We start from the raw sequence: 25,104 nt of genomic DNA on the forward strand, positions 1-25,104 counted from the left end.
CACCACTGTAGCTATGGGATTTTAAATCCCGTCAATCTAGAATAAATTTTCTTGTTACAGAGTAAGTGTCCCTTACCTCTGCTTCAAGAAAATAATATCATTTGAAGTGATTTGCATTTTTACCCGCATAACATCTCATTTTCTTCTTTGTAGCCAGAAAGCATTATTTGCAGCATGAATCTTAAAAACCCAGATCAAGGCAGAAGGTTAAAACAGCTGATTAATTAGAGGTACGAGACACGTAGATATACTGTTTGTATCAAAAAGCTGCGTCCCCTCAGCAAATCTGATTTAACAACTAATGGTCGACACAATCTTTCTGTTTTTAGGAGACCACAGAGGTCTGATAGGATGCTGTGTGCAGGAGATAAGAAACATTTCCATAGGAGATGAAAAACATTAATCCAAGGGGATCACATTATCAAACATTTCGACTCATTATCCACTGATACTGTGGAAAACTCGACAATTGTACTTGTCTGCTAGCAATGCCATCACTTCTCCTTGTGAGAGAACTCCCATTTTCTGTTCTCCAATACTGCAGCAAAACCTTGGATGTTGACATCAAGACCAGCAAGCAGCATTAGTCCTTGAGACAGAGTTTGCAAAACATTAATGAAATCAGAATGAGACTGCAGTTTGGCTTGCTGCCCTTGGATAATGGAAATGAAATTAAAAGTAGAAGAAAGAAAAAGCACTTCTTGCTCTAGCTAAAAAAGATCACTGAATGAATTTTTCAAGAATTAAAGTATTTTATACACTATTTACTTCATGCCTTTCTATTTTAATGAGTCTAGTGATAATTGATACCACGAGAAAAGAGTATTAAGAGCAACTTATAAAAACTAACAAATAAAGGATTCTTTTGAAGAATTTTATTTAGCCAGGAAAATCTAGACGCCAAGAAGCCTTCTGCCAAAGATAGAAAGAACGTAAGGGCCTAGAGAACAGCAGGACGTGTACAACAGGAGAATGAGGAATAGAAAGACGTGCAAGAAAAATAGGAGAGAAAATATCCTGAAAAAAATCACTAATGTTTTTCCCCTCAAAAGAGCATCTATCAATCAGTTTTATCAATTTATTGCAGTGAAACTGATTATGCACCAAATTTCATGGGCACCCATTGCTGCCAGCAGTGGCCCAAATTCTTGCCAGTCCTAAAGTTGTTCTGCGAACCAGACCAGACATTTTAGGAGACTAGGTTTTTTCCACAGACTTACCATTATTCCTGGTTTACCCAGGCTGGAAATAAAACAAGATCTGCCTTTCGCGAATAATTTCTTACCTTTTTTATTCTCCTATTCAAAAGGCACCCTGAAACGTCATATTAAAGACAAATGCAAATTTTGACTGCTGCCCTACAAACACGTTAGCTTTCAGTCTAAACACAGAGCTAAGAAGTATGATCTGTTTTATGACACCTGAGAAGAACGCACATGATAAAGTCTGGTCTGGAAAGTCCTAGGAGAGAACTGGCACCTGAGAAGTTAATAGGTGATGGACATATCTTTATCTCTTTCCACCAAGGCAGAAGGAGATTTTCATTTTTGTCTAGTTGTTGGGGTGAGGTGGGGGGTTTTTTTTGTTTTTTTAAAGGGCACAGTCCCCACTGTAAATCAATGAGATCTATGCTCCTTAATCACCTGGACACATCTGAAAGTCCAATTCAAAGAAAATCACCTACCAGGTCCGATTCTGCAGGGTTTTATTCCACTTTCTCCCTCTATCTGCCCTAGCCATATTCACTGCTTTTACAGCCTCAAAAGGTTAAAGCAACCAAAGCCAAAAGATATTAGAGTAAAGAGGATAATAAACTTCGCCTGGGATCTAGCAGTGACACTGTTATAAAATGTAGTTTGCTTCATGTTGATATACAGAAATAATTTCTGAAACGCTGGCAATATGTCAAAAGCCCATCTGATAAACGCTCTTCCAGCACTGCCCCAACACTGCCAGGTCACTGAAAGGCTGTGCACAGAAACACCAAGTCGAGACACCTGCCTTTTTTGGCAGCACTGAATGGGTTAAAAGAAGTTTCTCCCCTCCATGAAAACAATACATGTGCTGTAATAGATTGTACCTGCTCTGAGCAAGCCGGTGAGTTTAACCCTGTTCTTGCTAGCCTGCAGAAATCTCACCGATGCTAAAAACCACGTTAAAAAGAACCAACGTCTGATACGGATGGAGATGCTTTTGTACCCGAGGTATATTAAATCAAGACAATAGGTAAGCACTGAGGTTTGTGTTTCACCCTTCGGTAGCCACTGTAGCTGAAAGGATCAGTTCAGTAGCTGGAGCTTATGCATGCATGTCATAAATAACTTCACAGCGCCTACGAAGACAGTTCAAATACCTATGCAAAGCTGCAACACTATACAGTTTGACAGAACGAAGAAGAATATCTACTGTCGGAAAAAAACAAAAAACAAAAAAACCCCATCCAAACCCTCTATCAGGATTTTCCTCTGCAATTTCACATTCTTTAAAAATATATTCAAATATAGAGGTGCCCTACCTGAGAACAAGCAGATTCCAATCAGTGCGTCACGTCCAAGACTATATATATGCTGGAGAATCTGTTAAAATAAATGAGAGGTGGGGGAAAAAGACTGAAAATACCTTATTTTTGATGAAAAGCAGGTTTCAGCTATGAGAAAAGTTTTTTTTCCCCATTACACAAAGACATAGATGCATATACATAAATATACCTAGACAAACATGTGTATATGAAGATGTGTGTGCACAGATATATTATGTATGCATCATATGTAAATATATATTTATGACCACACAGTTCATTACTTATACATTTTAATTCGTCCAATGCGCAGTGCTACAGAATTTAACCTACAACCGACCAAACCCAAAATGCTACAGCATAAAGGTGCCACTCTTCCAAATCTTCAGAAAGCAAATAAAGCCGACATTTTTAAAATAAAATCATTACCAGTTCATATGCTGCCATACCACAAAAGCCTATCCTTAAATAACCGCTGCATAATCATTCTCCTGGAGTGCTGTTATCCATCGGCTCGCTGCCTATCTCCAGACAGACGCAGTCTGCAAGCCACCAGCTTGTATCTACCATGTGTACGTCAGGAAAAGGAAAACTGCAAATTACAAGAAGTCCCCGCAGTGGTGAAAAGGAAAAGAGGGTGAGTGGGAGAGGAAGAGGGAGTTCACTGGCCAGCGAATTTTCGAGAACGATGACAAACCAGCCGGCTCCGCCATCATCCACTTACAATAGGATGCTGCACCTCGCCTCTGCTTAAGCGGTTCGTCAAGGGGTTGCTGGTATCGAATGCCTGACAGGCATTTTAATTGCATCCAGCCAAGTGAGTCCTCAGGAATCAGGCCTTTAATCCTATGAATATCATCAACTGGTTTCTCTTGTGCCGCTGCCAAACACACGCAAGCACACCCTGCACACAGACAGCAGCACACCCAGTTTCCATTGCTGTGCCGATCCCAATCCTAAACAGGTTTTGCAGACAGTACGCTCTGAAAAGGAGGTCTTGAGGGATTTAACGTTTTCTGCATTACCGATTAGGAGGGTGATTCGCTCTCCCCCTTTATTTTGCTACTACTGCTTCTGTTTTCGCTTTGGAACCAGCTCGTTTATGCTGTTATTTGAGCCTTGTGTTTGCTTATTCGCCCCAGTGGAAAAAAAAAAAAGGGGGGAACTTGAGAAGTGCTGCAGGATTTTGGGGATGAGCGGGGACCCGGTAGGACTGACACAGTGGAGTCACAACGCTCTCTGCACAGTTCAGCTTGCAAGCTTCTTTTAGGGGTCCAGTTTTATCACCACTATACCAGTCCCAGTCTCACCTACCTATTTCAAGGCTTTCTTCAGAACAACGTAAATGTGAACAGGACAAGGGGCTCGTGAATTCTAACTCCCTATATACTGAAAATGCTAAAGTCTGTCTCAGAAATCAGCCAGTGTTTTGGGAGGAGACAGGGCACAGCCAGGAAGGGACAGAAGCTGGAGAGAAGGGTTGGAAGAGGATGAAGGAATTAAACACAAAAAAAACGAACCCCCAAAAAACCCCACACACATGCACGTGCACAAAGGTTGAGAGATGAGGTCACTCTCTGTTACCTGAAATCAAATAGCTGAATCTAGTGCTTAGGATCAAAATCTGAACAGATTTGAGAAATATGAGTTCACTTTCTTTTCGAGCTTTGTAATGAAACATCAGTGTCAGCACACGCTGACTTCTAGCAAACGAGCAGTCAAGAGAAACCAGTGAGACCAACCACATCAGTAAGGCCCGACAACAGGCTTAAATTTCCTGCCAGTCACAGGACACACAAGCCACCTAGAACCAATTCTCAACAGTGAGTTGAACAAATCTCCCATGGATTCCCAGGGCTTCTCTCCACCAGTTTAGGGGCGGAGGACTGCAAAGAGAATCGACACCCTCCCCACTTCCCCCTCAATCATGACTACCCTAGAGAAGGCCTTCCACCTATCTGTCAAACTATGTATCAGCAAGAAGTTGCTTCTCCTCATGGTTATATGCAGACCCAAGTGCCTTCATTAATAGCGTCTGTCCCGGCCTGACAGTTTCCCCCCCCTCTCCAATCACTGCAGCAGTGAGGAGGAGGAAATGGAAGACGCTCGCCCTCAAACACAGCCTGAATGAGACAAGGAGGATGGTGGAGCATGTACCTGCATGGCAGCAAAAAGGCCTTCAGAAAGGACAGAAAAACAAGCCAGCGCAGTACTAGCGCGATTCTTAGACCCTTCCTCTGAGAAAGCCTCCTGTGACTCATCGAAAGGGGTGCCTGCTGCTGCCAAACTTCCCACTGCAGAGCTCGTCTGCTGCAGAAACCAGGGAAGCTCTAACGCTGTCCTCATCCTCCTCAGCTCCACCGTTTAACTGCTGCAGCTGTTCACAGCGTCACTGCGATCTCTCCCTCACTTCCACAGCTCCTTTCCACCACTGACTCTTTCCCAAAGCTGCCAGGACCTCCAGGAGGTCCCAGAAACAACAGCACACAGTGGGCAAGGGGGAAGGATAGCAAGAAGTCCTGAAAATTGCCCTTAAATCTCTCTCAGGTGTTCCTGAGAGACCTCATGCGGTTCACCACAGACTGATACGTATCCCAGGGCTGTGTCTTACACCCTGGAGCTCACGGCTGAGTCTCCCGCAAGCATCTAAACCACCTTCACTCTGCCCATAGCAGGATTTCCAGGGACCCAATCTACTGAAACAGTCCTTGGCAAACAGTTTTCTAACAAGTTACTGCAAATAGGAGACAATCTTAATTATAAAGTTTGTCCTGGCTGCTCTCCCATTTATCTTTTCATATTCCTGTAAAGCTTTGTAAAAGCATTTCACGCATTTCTGACAAGACAAAAAGCCCAAGAGGAGACAGTGATGAAGGGCCTAATCCAGTTAAATGCTGGAATACAGAGAACACTTAATTCTCTCTTAGATTTAACCCTATGCTCTCTGGCTCAACAATTTCTTTAAGGGTCAGCCACAAAGGAAATTCGCTCTATAAAATTACTGCACCCCAACACAGTGAAATAGGAACACTCGTAAGCAAAATGAAAATACAAACATTAAGTCTGTCAATAAATCAAGGTCCTGGAAAGGCTTAAATTATCAAACCAATGCTAGGCAGCATGCATTTTCTGCATCTTACCTCTCTGAAAGGAATAAAGACGTTTCTAGTCTCAATAAAGGAGCTGGTGAGACCATGACTGAAGTCCAGTCTAAACTCTAAAGATCCTCTATGAATAGATGAGTTTTTCCTCTTTAAATGGCCATGAAAGCCAGTCATGAAACGGTCATGAAAGTCAGCTTCACTACTGTACTGTAGGAGTGCTTAGAAAATCCAGCCGCATAGTGGGTTCCACTGTGCAAGGTGGTGGGCAAAACAGGAGATGGTCTCTATTAAAACAGACTATTTAACAAAGCAGAAACACAAAAGGTAGGGAGCAGCGTTCTCCTCATTTTAAGGATTAGGGGGAAAAGAATGCTTAAGAGGCTTGCCCAAGGCCACACAATCTCCACCACTGAGCCAGGCTGGAAGACACTCCCAGAGCCTCAGCCTAAGATCGTTCTGCTCAAATCACTGCCGAAAGCTTGCAACCGGCCTTTAACAAAGGACTTGGGGGTTGGTTACTTCCTTTTACCAAAGACTGGGTGAACGTTTCATGCGATGCTTAAAATAGCATCTAATATGATCAGTACTGTAGATTAAGAGGAATAAGTCTGTTGAACAGAAACTGCACCACTCAGGTAAAAATAGCCCTGGAGCAATGAATTTTTCTTCCTATTCCCTATCGTCTTACCACTCACAACAGTGACTGGGGACGGCTGCCTGTGTAGAGAGGCTGAGAGGAGAAGGATGCTTTCCCAGGCTCTGCAAGCATTGTCTGTTCCTCTGTTACACATCTGAATATTCTGTTTCACCAGGTATTTGAGGATGGACCTGGCTTTTCTTTTTTTCTGCTTGAGGAGAAAATAGAACAGAGGGAAATTAAGCAATTCTGGAAACATATACGCAGCATACCATGCTAGCTCTTTCATCCAGGCTACACAGCAAGGAGGGCCGAGGCTGGAGCCACCATCAGTATCTCTATGGTTACTGAAACAGAGACGACCATGGTGGGGAGGAGCTGGAAAAAGCTGCAAGCTGAGTTAGCAGCTTCTGTGGGTAGCGAGGCGCAAAGGGTTTAAAAAGTCATGCTAGGAAGTTCCAGGATGCAGGGAGACCCTGGTTTTGCTTTGAGTCCCCTTGTTATATTTTTTTCCCCAGAGAACGAGTGTACAACAGTTTTCCCACCCATCTCGTGCAGGCAGCCTATCCAGAGCCTTTTGACTCACACTACTTCCTTTGCACCCCTTGCGTCCTCCAGCTTTGCATCCTCAGCAGCTCCATCGTCTCCACGGGACCTACCTGTCCTTCCTCCCAGCCTATCGATAAATCGGGCCAATTATATGCACTGGTGACATTCCCCTTTCCCAGCCTCCATGCAAAGGCACCTTCACACTGAGTACTGCAGCCCGTTCTTTTGCATCAACTGACATAACCTTGGCTTCTGCGTGGCATGAGCATAAAAATGAGCATTCAAAACCGAGGCAAATTATGTCCACTCTTTCTCCTTGCCATGACAGCTTGTTACTTGTTTTAAAAATGTCAGACAGATATTTTCAGGCATGATCTCTTTTTTGCGAGTCCAAGCTGACTCTTCTTAACTAAATAATACGTTTGAGGAATATCTAGAAAGGTATCTCCGATTCCCATTTTGCTCTGTGCGAGCATGTCGCTGAAATCAAGCTGAAAGACAGAGCATATTCAAATTTTCCCAGGCCTGCTTTACAGAAAAACCAAAGCCGCACAAGACTCTTAAAGCTACAAGAGAAATATCTTCCCGGCTTTCTTAGGGAATCCTTGCTTTCTAGCTTGGATGTCAGTAAGAGTAAGAGCTCTCTTCCATGTGATCTACCCCGGGCAGTAAGAGTAAGAAACCAAAATTCACAGACGGTTCCTGTTAGGCACCAAAATTCCTATTTATGTATGATGAAGCTACGAATAAAAGCTGCAATGTAAGCTTTTGTATAGTCCCATAATAAACCATCAACTCTGCCCGGGGTAGATGACATGGAAGAGAGCAGCTTAATCTCATGCAGCTCTCTGCTACTGAGGTACAAGTGTCAGTGACGGTTTGTCAAAACTCCTCAAGTTGAAAAGCCATCCTCCGAGAAAAAGTGAACAAATGAGTGAGTAGTCAAATTGAGTGAGTCTCACTCTCAGTGAGTGAGAGTCCAAATTTTAGTGTGGCAGAACACAAACTGTGGAAGCAAACCTCCGTCTCAGAGAGCCGCTAAAACATCAGTTCACCCATCTAACGTCTGCCCGTTAGCGCAGCCTATAGGCACCTTGTCATGAACCCGCTGGCCAGGGAGACTTCCCCAGTCCCCGGAAGGTGAATGCACTTTCCAGTTGCTTCCATGAGCCTGAAATATCAGAAATAATTTACAGCACCAGCACTGCTGTAGAAACTCACGGCCCTTGAGAGCGCCGTGGCTTTTTACAAAAACAAATCACTGAACTGCACACACAGAGGAGCACGGCGTCTTTAGAGGCTGAAAGACAGAGCTGTGGAGTCAACGCTGCACTAAAGGGAGGCTCAAAGATCAGATAAGCGGACACAAAACTCTTGCCTTACAGCCTAGAGCTAATGCAGTGCCTACCTACACCAGCTTCCATTACTATTTCAAACATGCAGGTAGAAGGAGTGAGTTATTCTTCTTTTCTTTTTTATTTTAGGTTTAATTCCATCTCCTGCCAGGAGACAAATTGCCTAATTTTTCATTACCACATAAATCATAGCCACAACAAACTCAGGATATAAGTGAGGTCAAGTTTTCAGGCAAACGCGCTCTGTCTTTAAATTAGAGTAGTGTTGGTGCATACAGCAGTCAAAGCACAAATGGTGATTAATCCTCTGGTCTAACTTAAAGATAGCATTTCTCCTACAAATCCCTCCCTCACGCACAAACAAGAGGAGGAGACAATTCACACAGCCACAGGCAGTCACACAAGCGCTCACTCCTGTGAGGGACCCAGGCTTCACCACTGCCCCCTTTTTCATTCCATTTCTCAAAATCCCACTTCTACTAACTAGCTGTTTGCTCCAAAGCTGCCTCCCAGCTCTTCCAAGCGCTGCTTCGTTCCCGTTCCAGACGTTCCCCGCTCTTCCCCTTTCACTTGCTCTACAGCGCACTCTTCTTTTTGCGTCATTCCTTTTACCTCCCTCTCTCAATACCTAACAACCCCGTCCAGCAGGCAAGGGACAGAGAAAAGTCAAAAGTCCAAACAGTATGCGCAGCACAACGTCTGTTGAACTGCTTTATTTACTCTCCTTGTCTGTGCTACTCTTTCCCCCACAACCTTGTCCTACCTTTAGGGGAAGCTCTCTACCTTTTCTTCTCTGCTTTCTCCTTCTCTAGCAGGAAAGTGGTTGCCCAGCACACCGCTGAACCAAACAGATGCTTAAACCAAGCTCCTAAAGCTGTACGATTCAAATTTGCCAGGTAATGCTGAAAAGCAAGGTCCGCTTTCCCATTACACCTCAGCCTAGACTGAGAAACAGGCTAGACCATAATGGGTTCATACCTCCGAGTTCAACCCCCAGCCTTAACCCCCAAGGCAGCCCCGGGTGCTCTGGTGCCCACCTGTCAGGGGGAGGTGCCCTCGGCACCGACAGTACCTGCCCACATGACCACCCTGCAAATGGCCGTCCCATGGAGTCAATCTTGGAGGCATCGAGTGTTTCTCCGTGCTACCCCTTGGCTGATGATTAAGAAAATACTGCAGATACAAAAACTACAAATTCTTCATCACCAGTGGGTGATGAGTCAAGACACAAATTTGCTTACACCAAAATATCACAGCTACTGTGACAGAGCTTATTCAAATGTCAGTTTGTACTTCACCTAACCACGTAACCTAGTGGTCCTTCAATTAACTGTTGTGTCACGCCTCATCACAAAAGCTTTAGTTAACACTCCGTATTAAATTTATAAATAAAATATTTTACAACTGTGAATCATTTGTTGAATCAGATTTTGCATGACATGCAATTAAAAATGTAACCTCTGCATGAGCACGGCCTTAAATGTACATAAAACAGTAACTGCAATGTAAAATACACACATTATCTCTTGTGCTTAATTGCGGGTTTTGGACAGCATTTACATTCCATTTATGTTTAGGACAATGTGTAAGCAAAAGCCTAAGTTCTGTTTGACTCCGTGGGATCTAATTAAAATGGAGTACTAAAAACACAGTTTCTTCTGAAAGGGGTCTGCACTTGCATGCCCAAAGAAAATGGCATTAGATCCTTTATTTTCATTATGCTAATAAAGGAATTTAAAAAGCAACCTCTCTTCAGAGAGGTCTTTCCTAGCAGCTAAATCTTGGCCTTCCTAAAAGCTACCATGAAAAACTAGCTATTTTCTCCTATAGCCACACTTTCATTTAAGAAATATGAAATAATTGTTTGGTCCTGGTAACTTGCCACCTCCTCCTGGACAGCAAATCCAGCTACCTAGGCAATAGAAATCGCAGTATCATGTAGTAACGTTTAGCAGAATCGGTTTGAAGCGCTTCTCACTTAGCGATACTTTACATTACCCAGGCAGCCGGGGAGAAACGCGTGCAAGAGCTACCAGCGGCTCAGCTGGGCATGAAGGGAAGCGACCCCGTCCTCACCAAGGAGGCGAGATGGCAAGAGCCGCCTTCAGAGAACGCCGCTGACTAGCCAGCTTGACCCATGTTTACCCAGATGCAATACTGCACCGGGGTGAGGCAACAGCATTATTCCATGTTTGCACGGCGACCCCAGTTCTTTGCATAGAAGGAGCCTATCCAACAGCTCTGCTTCACAGGCTGCAAATTTTCAGTAAAAACCCCCGTGATTAATAGCCACTGTGACATCTAAGACAAAACCTAGCTAAAACAACCAGAAGCATTTCCCCGACTTCAGTGCGGTTGGATCAGAACTCGTCTTCTACACATACTCTTAAAGTACTCTTAGATAAAAAGGCAAGGAAGGGTGACATGTACCAAACACTGCAGATATCCTCTTCACAGAGGACCCCTTTGCAAAGCACTGAATGGATTTTGGCTGTTACATTTACTGTGAAATGAACACAGCAGATACTGCAGACAAATTCATTAGCTACTTGCGATTGATTCTTGTTTTCATCACCATAAAAGCAGATTTCCCATGGTTAACATGATAATCCTGGTTCCCCCATTTACTTGCACACATTTAAATCAGCCACAGCTTCACTGAGTCCACAGGAGTTGCTACACCAAGACTAAAAGGGATTTAGTGATTGGAGACTTGGATTTGGTAACTTCAACATCGGTTTCATTTACTCTAGTTTCAGAGCACTGTCCAAAATGACTTTTACGTTGTCTGTACATGAGAATTGCTTCACTCGTCTCTCGGAGGTAGTTGCCCTCAGGGTGAAAAGTAGCAGCTGTTTCACAGAGCTCAGTTGCACTGCTCATGAGTCCAGGGTAGGAAGCCAAAGATGCCACATCCAATTGCCATCACCAGGGAAATTTTTGGAAGGTGTAACATAATTATAGTCAAATCTTGTTTATCAGAATGGGATGGAAGATAAGAAAGCCATTAGGCAAAATGGCATTTCAGATAAATGAAGGTCTTCAAAATCCATCTGATATACCTCAAGCATACCTCAGGACATGACCTTCTTTTGGATGAACGAGTACTTTGCTCAGTGGCATTTCAGAAGATAAGCCCAAATGGCAGTGCTACCAGGAAGCTGGGGAATCTTTCACACCGTTTCTTCAACCACCATGGAAATTCTTCCTACCGTAAGCCATCTGGACACTGGTTTATGCTATGTTCAAAAGATTGCATTGTTCACAAGAACAGCAACCTAGGCCAACACCAGAGCACCGATGAAACAACAACAACAACAAAAGGTTCAATACAACCTGAAAAGCAGATGGGGAAGTCATGGTTCAGCAGAGCAGCATAGCAAAGATGCACAGACGTGTAGTTTTCAACATTTGCCTCAATTTTCACAGCTAAGATAAACTGTGAACATATACTACATGCAATTAATTTTAAAAGGAAACAGAATCTTAGGTCACAACAGGAAAGAACAGGTTAAAGAACGCTCCAATAAGATAGACGCAGTTCAGCAGATTCTGTGAGTCCCTTACTTACTGAAGACCACCACATACAATTTCAGAACAGATCCCAGAGATCTAACACTAGCACTACCTTTTGAAAGGAAACCATGGGAAATTACAAACCCATCAGCTTAAACCTCATCCCTGCAAGTATTTTGGGACAAATAATTAAGCCAGCAATTTCTAAACACCTGGTGGGTAGTAACATGACTAAGAAAGATTAAGCTGCTGATATGAGTTTGTCAATAAATCCCAGCAAACTGATCTCTTTTTTTCCTCTGACTCTGCACTTATAAAATATTCAATTTGCACATGGCACCAAGTTGGCATGAGCTTTCCTTACTCAGGAAAACAGGTCCAAAACCTAAGATGATCACAGTATACTGCAGAACATCTCCCAGATCTGAACGTCAATAATCAAGAAAAAGGCTTAACGGTATTCTTGAAAAAAGAGGCCTCAAATATACCACCAGACAAATATGAAATCAGTAGCTTGGCAGGAAAAGGCTTACCGTGGGCAAAGACGGCAAATCACATTTTTACCTTAATGGGGAGGCTGTACCTAAAACACTGATAAAATTATTCCATTTTCTTTGGTGGCGATGTCTCAGCTGGAGAAGTGCCAAAATTTGGGTTCTGCGTTGTAAGAAAGGTGGTGGCAAATTAGGAAGAATCCAGAGACAGGTAAAAGGAGAGGAGAGTTTGAGAAAACATTCTTTTAATCTTTCCTCCTAAACATTAAGGTTTCAGATAGGTTTCACTAAAGAAAAGTGCACCAAAGGGCAATACAAAATCTTCCAGAATATATAATTTTGGAAGATGAAGCAATCAACAACACTCTAAATCAACTTGGGATTTAGACAAGAATTTCCTGAGTTAATTAAGAGCAAAGATGATTTTTTGGTGATGTATTTAAAAATAAAAAAAATAAAAAACTTTCTAATGGTAAAACACCAGAAAATATTTTTTTAAAAGGAACACTAGAGACAGTGTGTAAACACGCTAAGTGAATGAAGGACTAGCTGTGGTCCTGTCTTATGTGTGCCTGGTTCCTGGAACCAGGCAACCGAGATTATGCATAGACTGGGCACCCAGTATAGCCCCCAGCAAAATTCACCTGAGCCACAAGGCAAGCCTCATTTACAGCGCCGCCTTTTCATCTGCCAGAACCCAAATCAGAAGCCACAGTGCTGAAACTGCTCCTGCCACACGAAGGCTGGTCTCCCTGCAGACACGGCCTGCAGCCCTTAAGCCAGGTGGGACAAGAGAAGAGCTGTCCCTGCAGCTCTTCCCTTAGCGAATTCCACCTCCCGCTCCCTTCTTTGCACCTCTGTGGGGCTGGGGAGGGGACCAAGGCAGGGCCCTTGCTTTTTTAGAGTGCCGCTGAGATCCTAAGTTTGGGTCTGGGAGCATAACAGTTCTAGTGATTTGGGTGACCTGCCATCCTCCAGAATTCCAGCTGGTCCACAGAGTACAACTGGTTCAGATGAAGCTGCTGGTCCACTTGTTAAATCCCAAAAGAAAGATTCAAGAATAGAGGTGCTCCTAGCACCAGCAAGGAGGCTCCCTGCCTCTTTATAAAGGGTTCATAACCAAAGTCGGTCTTCAGGGCACAACGGCTCTGACATTTGAGCTTAAGCCCAGAGCAGTGATGTGGAACCTGCAAGCGGAAAACCAGGAGCACAACACTAATAAAAAAGACCACAGAAGGGAAGAAGAGGATATAATAAATGGAATAACTAATACATTACTTGCTCCAAGGTTCTCTCTGCACCAATTGGCAGAAAGAATACAACTAAATTATTAATAACTGAAGGAACTCAAAGACAAAGGCATTTTCAGCCAACGTTAGATAAAGGGATGAAAGAGGGCTGTAATGAGAATTCGGACGATGGTATCGCTGGGGCTGGGGGGTGGGAAGGCAGGCGTTAAAATTAAAAGAAATGGTTCCTTTGTAAATGAGAGCAAGCACGCTCATTATCAATGCAGACAGAGGCATCTGAAAGGCCTTATTCAGCTGATGGTGTCTGTCACTGAACACCCTTTTGGAGGCAAGCTCTCCGCTACCAACGTTAAACAAGGAGAGGATGCTGTTGTAACAAAATATAAAGTGTTGCATTTTTCAGTCTCATAAATCATTAAAGGATGAATATTAACAAGCATCCATCCTGAGCTGCTTCCTCACTCTGATAATTCTCTGCAAGCGGTTGACAGGAGATTTAAACAAGCTTGAGCTCTCAGTTCTTTTACAAGTTGGCCCTATAGACCAAGTCAGCTCAACCATTACCAGCAAAACACATCGTAACTGCCCTTTCAGGACAGTTCAGGAGGCTAACGTCTTGGACAACGGAATTTCCCACCGATACCTCTAAAGGTCATCACCAGTGGACTCGGGCACATTTATGTCAGCCTCTGGTTCAAAGCTGTGAGTACTGCACAGGTTTCTGAGTAATCAACCTGTATAAAGAGACAAACAAGAGGCACATGAATTTTACTGGCCCACTGCCATATTTGAGGGGAAAAAACATTCATGAAAACCCAGCAGGAACGAAAGGCATTTCTCTTCTGGTTTTTTTTTTTTTTTTTTTAAATCATAAGCAGTAAAAAGCTACAACTTCACATACACTGCAAAAAACACCAGATTAGATAAAATTTCCTCAAAGGAGGGCAAAATAAAAACCGTGTGTTGTCTGCAGAAAGGACTAGCAGCAAGCTGCTGTGAAGCCAAAGCGCGCACACTCTCAGGGTAATCAACTTCAAATTAACTGGATATATCCATCCAAAAAAGCTAGTCTGTGTAAAGCTTTCCAAGCCTAAGGAATACGGTAGCACTAACCACAAAAGACACAGAGGGATTTTCAGCTTTGTATTATACTTTGCGCTATACCATCGTAACTCGCCACAACTGAAGTCAATGGGAAACGAACCACCAGACACATTCCATTATTCTGCAACTAAATTCACAAACAAGTAAACACCTTTTTAATTGCTGGAAAAGTCCCTCCCCACCGCAGATAATTATTTCTTGAAGTCACCTTACTCCTTTTTTTCCCCACAAGCAACCTGGTGAGCACAGCATAACGGCACCACCTGTCTGCAATCCCACATAAACAGCAATAAACAGCAGAAGGGGAGCCCACCTGCAACTGCTCCCATCCAGAGGGCTTTTCCCAATTCCCCACTAAGGTTACACTTTCTGTTTTACCAGAGTTGTACCTTCCCCTGCACGCTGTGAATATCCCCACCGAAACGAAAGGGACCACTCGAGCTGTGATCGCTGCTCAGGCCAGGTGCGCGCGGCAGACCGCAGCCCTGAGGGGCCTACTCCCAGCTGCACTCCGCGGGCAGAAGCACACAGCCGGAGCAGCAGCGGGCACAGACTTCAGTTTACGAAGACAGTGTTTTTCCTTTGTATGACTCACTTCAGATAGCAGGGATCCCTAACACATGCAGCATCACCTTTGTAATTCCTGGCTTTTGGGCATCACGTTATTTGCTGGTATCCTCAAGGACAGCTTTAGCTGAGTCTCCCTGGGAACGTCTTGTCAGTTCTTGATGAGAGCAGGCTATTTGCTTGGCTTGGAAACACCTCCATGGCTGCGCCACAGCTGGGGGCTTTTCGGTGAACATCAAGGCCATCCACCCCACCTGGCTCAGTATGGCACATCACCCCAAAGGCACCCAAGTATCTCCCAACCGCTGCAGAGCTTTGACGCTAGCTTAGACCAGACAGCTAAACCCCAAGACAGCTCAAGTACACTAAGCCTGGGATTCACCTCAGTTAATAGCAGCCCTTATTCATACAGCTTGCAAATTGCGTAATATTTCTTGCTGCCCTCATTAATCATTTTTAATTGCTTTCCAGTCAATGAAAACTAAAAACCTCAGAACTTGGACAACTGGCAACGTTTTTTTCAACATTTCATTGCTTACACTCAAATATAAATCTTCTGCCTGACAGCTTTCACAGGACAATAGATTAGTGAAAAAGGAATAGGTTTTCATTACAGGACTTATTTTCTGTTCATTGTACGTGTGATGTTTTTAAAGCACTGAATTAGCCCGTGGGTTCATTTGGAAGAGAAGTGCCAGCCCCCTCCCCAACTTAATTTCTTTCTTGCTCCCTCCAATTTAGAGGCTTAATTTTGAAGAACAGAGCAAGAAGTAATTAACTCATTCCTTAATAAAGGGAAATAATGAAAAGTTACTAGTAAGTTAGGAAAAGCTTTAATAAACAAAAATATATATGGCTGTGCCAAAATAACCAGCTTTCTCATGCAAACGAAACACAAGACACGTACACCTGCTGCAGAAAGTCGCTAGGTCAAGAACCTGAAAATTCACAGACGGTTAAGACCCTGTTTGAGCCTTTGTTAACATCTGAGATTTCCCCAGGATATTCTGATTCTTTGCTGCAAGACGTCATCTGCCAACACCATCAAAGGAGCAGGAATTCTAGAGCAACTCACCCTAAGTGTTTCTGAAACGGCATCCACTGGTTACATCTGGGCACTAGAAATCCAGGCATCTGAGCTTTAACCACTGCAATGCTGTGAAACATGCTTTTTCTCCAGCCCTCTTCTTTCCCCAGACCGTGCTTGCTGATCTTCCTTGCTGGATCTAGGCCACTTCCAGTTGCTGACCCCCTTGAGTCCATCAGGAGGGGGCCCCTAATGAAATCAGCCTTCTCATAACAGATTTTCTTCCCACTGATATATTCACAGATGTCTTCTCCGCTCTCTTCTCCAGCTGCTCGTGAGGGCAGAGTTCAACATTACAGAGGCAAATCACGTAAGGAGCGCATGCCAAGGTTCAGTGAAAGACAGCAGCAGTGAGAAAGGCCCTGCTTTTCCTTATACGTTTTGGAGAGGCTGAGAATAGCTTCTCAGTAAAAAAGACAGCTCTCTACATGCCCCACCTACTGACTGTCAGACGGACTGACTGACTCCTATTTATTTAAGCAAGCCTAAATAAATATAAATTAGACACACGTAAAATACTGGCTTATATTACCAGCGCTCCATTTCTTCCATCCTTTTCCCCTTGTTCCTCAATCTATTTGCTGCAATAGTTAACAATTCTTTCTCACCTTTTTGCTTCTTTCCATCTCTTTCTCTTTTCTGCTGTTTCTTTGCATCTCTAAGCCCTCTTCCACTCAAGTTTCCTCTCTTCCTCCACTGCCCTTCGAGGACTGTGCTCGCTGACGCGTCCGCTCCGCCAGAGAACACGCCACCTCGCTCACCCGTCCCGTCACAAGGGTTCTGGCTGTGCTCGCGCTGCACCCGGGCCCCCGTTGGAGGCCTGCGGTCTCCCAGCCCTCCAGAGCATAAGGCTTCCGCAGCCACATTACGTTCCTCTCGCAGGCTGTCGCTCCCAGGGTACACGCTAGAGGTCTTGCACGTGGCATAAACGCTCCCTCCTCGCTGAACCCCAAAGCTGCATAGATCCCCAGTGCATCCTTTACTGCGCTGCTCCACCCTCTGGTTCTCGTTTGCCCCGGGCCCCAGCCCCAGGTTATTCTAAATGGACCAAACGCTGCTTAACCATCTCACAGGGGTAGCAGGCGGCACAAGGAATTACTGCTTTGCAAGGCAGTTCTCAATCCTTAAGTGAAAGCTGTTTAGTACCTGTGCTGAACTCCATTCGTCAAACCACTTTCAAGAATTCAGTGAGCATGCCACGGACGTAAGCAAAACAGAGCAGTGCTTTCTTTCCTCGCCTATCTTTAAAGCCTCTAGCCTTCTCCTTAAACAAGGGAGAAACCAAGTGGGGGAGCTTTCTCCGCACAGAGCTATATTTTATTTATATGTATACGCGTGTCCATTTGTTCAGCTTGACTCCGACTTTTCAACAAGGTAGAAGTAACTGTATACTATTTTATTTTTTATGCCTTGGCACAAACAGTTTTACTTTTCAGGAACTTGAAAATAAGTCAGTGACCAGCAAACGCCTTCTACTCAGCAACGTGAAATCTGATGAGCAGAAGGCAGAGTGCAAAAGGCGGGTTCACTTGAAGAGAAAAGTGTCCTGACAGCATGTCCACAATATCCATGCACTGAGCAGGTGTTCACCATCTGATAGAGAACTCGGAGAACAAGATAAGCTAAAAAGCTTACGGCTTTTTTTGCTATCCCGCTCTGCATGTTGCTATTTAATTTTTGTGGCTTAAGGTTTTGTCCCTTTAAAAGGCCAAAAGAATCTCCCGTCCTAAATTAACCTTTCGTTCCTGAAAAGCATTGGACTGAATCTCCTTATTTCCCTCTGGATAAACCAAGGCTAGTGACGACTGATGCTTGCCCACACTGCCTAGTCGATTATTACTATTTTCCTTCCACAGTCCACAAAGACTCCTTGTGAGTGAAAGCTCCCTTAGTCCTAGGCACGGCACTGAAACCCTGTAAGAAAGGAGCGAGTGAGATGAGAGAACGGGCAGGAGGAGGAAAGAGGGACAAGATAAATCATTTGGACCAGTTTAAATTTTACCTACACTGCAGCAGCCTGAGGCCTCAGCCCCAGATCAGCCCCAGCACACCAGGTATTTTATGTGCTTGCATGAAGCTTATCAGCTACGTACCAGACAAATAACGACGTGAACACAGACAGACAACGTTGAGTAGAACGACGACACATCGTCTCAGCTTGGACCTGTTGAGGTGTTTTCAGCTGGCATCACACGACACGGGAATCGTCTGGGGGCAGCAAGGTGGCTTTGCAAGACAGCTTGTGGAAAGCTTCCACAAGAAGCTTTCTCCCTGCTCCCAGTCCACACGGAGGGGAAGCAGGAAAGAAAGCAAGAAGGGTGCAGCTTCAACATTTGTAGCAAGTGGTGGTATGGGCCGAGAATAAGACTAACACTGAAAAGCCCAGACAAACAAAGACCCCTAATGGCAGAAAAAGAGCAGTCAGGTCCAAATAACTTATAGTTCATACTGACCTTGGCTGAAAAAAATCTAATGTCTCTACCAGTCTTCCTAAGCGAAAGACAGCCAAACGCTTGATGCAGCCAGGTCCCATCAAGCTCTTAAAAACTGAAAGCTAACCCACAGCATTCTTTAAAAAAAGAAAAATGGATTTAAAGAGAAAGAACCTCCCTAATGACTTACCTAAAGATTCAGAGAAACAACTGTGCCCTACACTGATGCCCTGCCAAAAGCCCGTCTGCTCCCTGGGAGGAGCCCACCTGAGCAAAGCCTGACCACAGGGACAAGCCTTTGGGAAGAGAAGTGAGGGGCTCTCCAAGCAAACCCCACCCTCTGGAGATACCTGGCCGTCAGCAGGAGCAGAGGATCGAAAAGCAAGGCCCAGCATGGGATAGATGGTGCAGAGTAGACTCCAAGCTCACAAACAGGCTTATTCACTTGCTCACTGTTTATTATGTACAAGCACTGTGCCATCTGCTTTACTCTATCCTTTAAAAGGCTGTAGCAGTGGGGAGAAAGGCTGCCTGTTTGCCATATTCCTGCTGCTGAGCACTGGGTGGAGTAGGCTACCCTGGAAAGAGGCAAAGCTGCCCCTTCCCCGAGGGCATCCAGGTGTGCTCTTTCCTCTGGAGCCCAGGCACTGGGCAGGCAGAGAGGGGACGGAGCCAGAGGGGAAACAAGACCAGGACACAGCCGGCCACCAAGTTGCAGGACTGACAGAAGGCCTGGAACAAGAATCACCACAACAACAAGTAGGCTTTACCTATTAGGTTTTCCCATTTTGTCCTGCCCAGTCTCTTTGGGTTCATAGATCTGTTGCAGCGTAGCCACCTCCAGGGCTTACAAAACCTCTGATGTGTTTTGGAGGTCTTGACATACAGAAAAACATGTAAGCAGATCCCATCACAGGCTCACTGCTGGCCCTGCCAGCGAACGGGGAGTGGGGAGGCTGAAGAGTCAGCAGGGAAGTGGGATTTCAGTCTGTACTTGGGAAAAAAACAGTTCCTCTGGCTGTAACTGGAGCGCTGCCTGAGCACAGTGCTTTGGGCACGTGGCCACAGGCGTTCTGGCTGCTCCAGAAGCCTTAGCGAGAAGAGGGAACCCACAGTCCTGCAAGCTTTGCAACACAAAAAAGAGTTGCTGCTTCCAGAGTCAATTCTCCTCTTCTAAAAAGGATCGTTCCCTAGAACGAGGGAAACCATCTCAGGGTCACTAAGCGAGATGAAGGCCAAGGTCTATGAAGAAGTTTGTTTATGGATTTCAGAGCTGCTGGCTCCAAACCAGAAGACAAGACACTCTTAGAAAGGGTGCCTTGAGGTTGCCAATAAACGCAATAAAGCTGCAAAATATGGAACTGTGCCCTGAACACGCACGCATCGCACAAGCTCTAGGGCAAGCCAGTGTTAGATCTCTCACCTGCTGTGGATTACTGCTATCCTCTCCTCCCTACACACCCAGTCTGAGAGTGGTTGGTAAAGCCTCAGTGCAGCCCTATGCAGTCAAAGGCTAGAGAATTTCATATATATTTTTTATGTATTTTCAAATATGCACATATACACGTATCACATAACTGTGAAACAACCCATCTGCTCACGTTACGACACTTTAAACACATGCAATTAACTGAACTGAAATGATATAAGGATCTGGATCAGGCAGTGTCTTTTTCCCTCCTCCCACTACTTCCACCTTCATCTCACCCTAACATATGGAACGCCATATGAATTACTGAATGGATCATGCTAAAACTGGGGCCTGTAAAATCTATTTTTAACACAGATTACGGGGGGATGCTGCAGCATTGTTTGCCTTAAAAGCTTGGTCTGCCACTATTTCTGGCAAGCCCCACTTACAGCTCTGACAACTAATCTTCAAACTCTAAATGTTTTTCTTCAGCACTCTGAACTAAATCTCATTTTCCCTCCAAGTTACGTTGGCTGGAAGTTTGCAAGAATAGTAGACCAGGTGAGAGTTAGCGCACTGAAGGTTTTTCCAGCCTGCCACTGCCATTCTGGAATAGCCATGTGACGTCTAACAAGGATGCCCAGTTTTCATAGTCAAAGCCACCAAGGTATCTATTAATCGAGTGCACAGGGCAGCTAATCTGAGGCTTCACGAGAAGAGCAACAGACAAATGAAACTTCAGGAAGAGACACACAAATCACATGCTGCCCCAAGAGAGACCCAGAGGAGAGTTGGTATATGTTACTGGTCTCCGGTATAAGCTGGGACGGTACAGGTTTTTTCCCCTTACGGAAAGCCTCTCCACCCTAAGAAGCCCACAACAATGCGGTCACAGTCTTGGCAGGAGAAAAAATTGGAGCAACCTGGTTTGTTTGTATGCCGATAGTTAAATCCTGATGCAAAGCTAGGGATACTCTCAGTAGAGATCCAGCTGCAGAAAGACACGGACAAAGATACAAAATCCTTTTACAAGGCCACAGTGAACTCTACTAGGCATTTTAAATCCAAGACAGGTCAGGTCAGTCAGGTTATTATTAGCTTTAAGCGCCCATACGTCAGTTTTAGCATCCATAACCTGAAGCTGCAGTGGTTCTCAAGAAGGGCATTTTCTCCTGCTCTTGAAAAATCAATTAAATTACCACCAATCTGATCTTTGCAATCAAATGCACTGTCAGCAATGCAGAGTTAACCCAGGGTCAGAAAAAAGGCCTCAGATCAGGCCATACAGTTTTAAAGTGAACATGTCAAGTGCCAAGAGAAAGTGATTTCTGGACAGTAATCGTGTCTCTCCTTTTAACCTACACGGGCTCATCAGATTGGAGCTCCACCGGAAACATTTTCTTCCACAATGACTTAACAATTAGAAGAAAAGCAACTTATGCAGACACATAGTGGCCCACACGGATACACAGTTTCTAACTGATTCCCAAAGTGACGCTCATGTTTGCTTTTTGACTTTACCTGAGGAAATGCAGGTGTTGCTTAGGGAAAATGGGGGATTGGGAACAACCCAGCATTTCCAGCTGTGGCTGGAACAGAGATGGAGCGGAGATGAACCAGTCGTTGGTTCAGAGTTCCCAGCAGCTCAGGAAGGGAAGCTGGGTGCACTGAAGCAGCTTTAAAAGTGTTTAGTAAAGCAGAAATTGGAACTGATGCCTCACCAAACACTATCAATTACCATGAAACTGTTACTTCATTTTAACGTACAACCAATCTGAGCCTGCCTCTTCAGGGTACCATCACTTCGTAAGTAGAGCTGAGCGCTGTGGCAATAACGGCATCATTCTGTAGGCAGCTCAGATCCTCACACTTAACATGTTTTTACAGATTTCCCCTCTTCCTTCTGTGAAAAAGGAACCCCAGTCAATTCCTTCCTGGTTACTCTCTGCAGGATTCAGAAGCTTTTGAAACGTTCCCACAGCTTTCCCTGCAACTCTGAAATCTGCTGGCAAGGCTCTGCCTTCTTGTTGCATGCCTGCATGCATCAGACTTTCACCCTTCATACAAAACTTCCCTTTCCCCTCAAGGGGCACCACAGACATTTTATTTTACTTTCCCTGAGGTTATCAACAGATCAAGGGACCTGAAGCATTTTAAAACACGGCTAGCATCTGACACGGATTAGGCTTCCACGTAACGGAACAGAGAGACCTTACACTCCCACATGAACTGTCTTCTTGCTGGACTGAGGCAAGCAAAAAAGCAGTGACGGATTTCCGTTCCTCCTTCTCCAGATGGGGTAGGAAGGAAAAGGTAGACACCATACTACTTTTGGTAAAAGCGACAAAAATAGATAGGGAAGGAGGCCCAAGCTGAGAAGCAACAACCAGGAAAAGCCAGAAGGAAATCAGACACTTAGGAAGCATTAGGGCTGGGAAGAGGCCCTACGCCTCAGATGGTGCCCAAGGAGAGCTGCACCTCTGCCCAGACAGCCAAGGCACTGCCCTCGCAGAGCCGTGCCTCGCATCGCAGCACAGCCCTCGGTCTGGGGGTCCGCCTGAAGCTTTCCCCAACCCACACGCTACTTCGGCTCGTGAAGTGCAGTATGCTATTCCTTTGCCTAGGCAAGGGAAAAGGGGGGCGGGAGAAGGGGCAAATTAATTCAGAAGCTCTTGGCAGGAATATTAGCAGTAACAAAATAAAGGCAGAAGTTACGTAGTGCTGGTCCTCGCTGCCAAATGAAGTACAAGTGGCTTAGTTCAGATTTGAGTTTTTATTATTATTATTGTTATTATTATTAGCATTTGGCAACAGTATCCAGGAAATACCTTGCTGGTGATGTCTGCTTCTCCCAGCATGAGTCAATTTGCAATGCTGCAAGGCTTACCCTGAAAAAGGGACAACAGCACCATTTCCTAGCCACCAATCTTAAACGCCATTTATTTAAGCAGCAGTGCAAAAATCTTCTTTAAGAAGTTAATATGCAAGCGGAACAAACTTTGCTAAGGCTGTTCTTTTTTTCTTCTCCTCTACTAACTGGACGTCATTTCCGGGAGAGGGGGAGGTTTCCAAACACACTGGTGAAAGTCGAGTTCCTATTTAACAGGAAAAAGCCTCTGTTCGCTTAAAGGCCTTATAAAGAAAAGAATCTTGAAAGAATCCTGTCTTTCAGATGTGTAAACACAAAGCCAGAATTCACTGGGTCGTCTGAAAAGTGAACTACATGACTCCACGTCAGGATATAAACAACTCCCAGGCAAGTTAACATGAACGGCTTGCTCCTTGGAGCCGCAGAACACAGGGTCTAACAGGGCACCTAATTTTGAAGGAACTCATTTGTAACTTCTGGGCAAACAAGCTTAAGCACAAGAGGATATAAAATTCTATATTTTACTTACAAAAAAAAGGCCCAGTTTAGCAATATATAGAACACGAACTGAATTCATAGAAAACTAAGGAAGCCACCTACGAATCTCTTGTTTGAAGTGAAAGCCAAAAATACGGATACCTCTTTGACAGAATATACCCTTCCATCCGTCTGCTGTTTCAGGTCAGATTAAATACTGCGGCTGCCTGCTAAGCTAAAGGAACTTTACCTAAAGGGACCCTCAACATATGGACACGTGACTCAGGCTGGCCTTCTTCCTCCTCTCGGGAGTTTATAGCCACAGAGCCCCATGCTGCTGCCGAGAGACTCACCACGCTACCCAGAGGCGCTGCTTCCTCATACCAGGCTGTATGATCATACACCTTGATCATGCTATCTAAAAGCAAATCGGAGTTGGAAGCTTCTCCGGGGTGGGCCCCAGCACCAGGCTTCCCCATTTTGCAAGCTGAACTTTTTTCAGAGGTGTGGTTGTTGGCAGGAGTTGGCTCTACAGGTACGCTTTACCAGCCACAACAGGGCCCCCTTTGCGCAGTCACGCACAAAGCAAGCATTCCGGACCCTCACGAGCAAAGAAACCTTTCCAGGGTCAACCAACCTTAAATGCAACAGCATGGTGTCAATACTTCACGAATCAATAAACATTCAGATAACTCTAATTATTGCAACTGTTTCACATACCTATCCTTGAAAAAGCAGGACTCCAATTACTTTGCTTGAAAATACAAAGCTTATGGTATCTCAAATGACAGAGAACTCCTATAGCTGCTTGCATTGGATATTATCTACCCAAACTGGATGGGACACCAGCATTCTCCACACAGTACATCATGCTCACCACTTTCTATAGGCCAAAATTCAATTTAGCTTACTCTTCCATGCCCATCCTAATGTGCAAAGAAGGGCATTTACCTCTCTTTCCTAACTACTTGCTAAAAACTGACAGCTGTTTACACAACTACACAGAAGACTATTTCATAATATACTGGATTACTGAAGGAATGAGCTACTTCAAGAAGAACATCTGCATAATACCAGTGCGCCTTACATGCAAAATTAATCTTGCCAAAAACCATCCTTACTTAAAATCTGTAGTAGACACAAATACTTAATGAAACCTGGAGGTAAGAAGCATGAAACACACACCATCTTGAGAAAGATATCCGAAACGGAGCGTCTTTAAACATCCTATATAAATAGCTGTTTCAGAAACACGTCTTATGCATGAATGTTTAAGAAAGCGCCGTTATTTCCGAGATGGCACTGTGTGTTTTACAAGGTTACATGCCTCAGTTGCTTCCACGCTCATGGTTTACGACCCACACATATTCATCGCTGTTCTTTCCCACACCACCATAAATTCCTGATGGAAACGCGGCTCTGGAAACTAGCTATTTACAGTTTGCTATTTCATATCTCAGGCTCTCCTTTTTCTTAGAGCCATGGCTAATAGAAACCACAGATGCAGGCTGCATGTGGAAGCAGGAATTACCAGATTTATAGTCATTACTAAAACAAATGAAAAGTCAGTGAACGGACTAGAGAACCTGAGGCATCATAACGTCTACCATGTCGCACGTATCTCAAGTGGTTAGTAGAAAGATAAAACTTTAGATGAATCAGAATGGCTATCCGACTCTTCAATAAGAAACAGGACAAGAGAAGCAGCAAAAAAGCAGCAGCCAGAAACAACTG

The 25,104-nt window shown here is 44.5% G+C and overlaps 1 protein-coding gene across 26 annotated transcripts in view; it reads right to left on the minus strand.

Annotated features, from left to right (window-relative positions):
- MAP2 (microtubule associated protein 2) overlaps positions 1-25,104 on the minus strand; it is a 227,150-nt gene that overhangs the window by 138,771 nt on the left and 63,275 nt on the right. For 6 of the 26 annotated variants that reach the window (XM_009688652.2, XM_068947951.1, XM_068947946.1 and 3 more), the window contains exons 1-2: positions 2,948-3,183; positions 2,516-2,576 (exon numbers count right to left, since the gene is read on the minus strand). The exons of 2 other annotated variants lie outside the window; for them this stretch is intronic. The gene's annotated coding sequence lies outside the window, so the exon portion shown is untranslated. Of the gene's footprint in view, positions 1-2,515; positions 2,577-2,947; positions 3,187-25,104 lie in introns of those variants that run through there. 18 more of the 26 variants (XM_068947954.1, XM_068947952.1, XM_068947957.1 and 15 more) reach the window with 8 other exon arrangements.

Source organism: Struthio camelus, chromosome 6 (assembly GCF_040807025.1).
Source record: "Struthio camelus isolate bStrCam1 chromosome 6, bStrCam1.hap1, whole genome shotgun sequence".
Classification (NCBI taxonomy): domain Eukaryota; kingdom Metazoa; phylum Chordata; class Aves; order Struthioniformes; family Struthionidae; genus Struthio; species Struthio camelus.